The sequence below is a fragment of the Elephantulus edwardii genome, unplaced genomic scaffold (assembly GCF_000299155.1).
Source record: "Elephantulus edwardii isolate Elephantulus edwardi_28Jun2011 unplaced genomic scaffold, EleEdw1.0 scaffold00151, whole genome shotgun sequence".
NCBI classification, from domain to species: Eukaryota; Metazoa; Chordata; class Mammalia; order Macroscelidea; family Macroscelididae; genus Elephantulus; species Elephantulus edwardii.
In genome coordinates, this window is record NW_006399901.1 from 6,938,102 (window position 1) to 6,940,405 (window position 2,304).

Here is a 2,304-nt window from a genome sequence, read left to right on the forward strand (position 1 = left end):
TTTGAAATCTTCTATTCAGCTCCTTAACTTCTTCATTTCTTCCCTTTGCTTTGGCTTCTTGGTGCTCTAATGAAATATTCAGAATCTCTTCTGATATCCATCTTCCTATTTTCTTTCTCCTCTTGGTAATGACTTTTTGCATTCTTCATTAATGATACTCTTGATAGCATTCCACAACTCACCTAGTCTTTGCTCATTAGTGTTCAGGACTTAAACCTGTTCCTATGATAGTCTTTAAGTTCTGGTAGGATAGACTTGAGGTCAAATTTTGATTCTTTAGCTTCAATTTGAACTTGCATAGTTTGACTCACAATCAGCACCTGACCTAGTTTTCACAGCTGATATTGATTGAGCTTCTCCAGTGATTTCTTCCACAGATGTAATCAGCCAACCATAAACTGAAATACTTAGAAATAAACTTAACTCAAGACACAAAAGACCTTTCTAGAGAAAACTATAAAACACTTCTGCAAGAAACAAAAAAAGGCCTGAATAAAGGAGAAAGTATTCCCTTTTCACAGATAGGAAGACTTGATAGTGAAAATGACAATCCTACCAAAAGCAATCTACATGTTTAATGCAATCCCAATACAGATAGCAAATTCTGTTTTCAAAGAAATGGAAAAGGCAATGGCAAGTTTATTTGGAGAGGAAAGAGATTATTCTGGAATAAGCAAAGTACTCCGGAAAAACATAAATGAAGCAGGAAGCATAGCACTTCGTGATCTCAAAACCTACTATTCAGCTGTAATAATCAAAACATCATGATACTGGTACAATAACAGGCACATAGCCCAATGCCACATGATCGAGAACCCAGTAATAGACTCAGCTATATAAGACATATATGATGTCTATCAACTAGTATTTGACAAGGAAATAAAACCTTTCCAATTGGGAAATGACGACCTCTTCAACAAATGGTGCTGGTAAAACTGGACTGCTATCTGCAGAAAGTTGAAACAGAATCCTCATCTCACACCATACACAAAAAAATCAACTCAGTCAGAGACCTCGGAGTAAAACCCAAAACCATGAAGTTCATAAGTGACAAACTGGGACCTAACTTAGAAGGCCTACTCTATAGTATAAAGAGACTGCTGAATACAGCCGGAAATGTGCATTCACACGATAGAATACTACTATGCAGCATGTAGGAACAATTTTTTTAAATCAGTGCTTTATTTGGGAGCAACTAGAGAGCATTATGATAAGTGAACTAATTCAGTCCATAAAGATAAATTCTGTATAAGACCGTTATTGTAGAATGTGTATGAGCATCCAAGGTGGGGGAAGTGAGAGCAGAGGGGTGAGAATGGGGGGACGTTAATAATAGGCTCACACAATTAGATAGGTGGAGGGAGGAATGGGTAAGGAAAATGGGAAAGATCTAGTGTGGAGAAATAATGTATATGAACTGTATAAGTAAACAAGTATGAAATGAAACAATAGCCTGAAAATGTGATCGACCACATGATTGGATAAATGAGGTTTGGTATGAGCACACAATGAAGTGTTCAATCATAAAGAGAAATAAAGTCTTGAATACATACCACAACTTGGGTGAATCTTGAAAACATAATACTGATTAGAGTAAGTCGGGCACAGATAATATACAATTTCATGTACACAAATGATCTGGATGAGCAAATGCAGAGAGAAAAATGCATATTAGTGGTTACCAGAGGCTAGGAGAGGACAGAAATGGATTGTTGTGAAAGAACACTGGGTTTCTACTTGGAATGATATAAAACTTTGCAAACCAATCATGGTGATGATAATTAATGCTGTCAAATAACACATTTAAATATGGTTAAAATGACAAGTATTTATTTCCAAACACTTTACTCAATAAAATTTAAAATGAAAAATAAAAAGTTGATGCCAGATGTTGAGTGGGACATAGAAGAGAAGAAAAACTGAGCTGATCTTCAAGTCATTTAGCACTTTGTAACTGATAAACAGCTTACCTTTAAAATTCTGTCCTAAAGTCAGAGGACAACCACTTGACCAGTAGACTGTTCTCATTCCAAAGAAGGGTGACCCAACAGAGTGTAGAAATTATTGACCAATACCATTGATATCACATGCAAGCAAGATTCTGCTGAAGATTATCCAAAAATGACTGGAATAGCACATCAACAGAGAACTGCCAGAAATGTAGGCTGGGTTTAGAAGGGGTCGTGCTACTAGGGATATTTATTGTAGCTAATGTTAGATGGATCTTGGCTGAAAGCAGGGAGTACCAGAGGAATGTCTATCTGTGTTTCATTGATTATACAAAGGCATTTGACTGTGTGGATC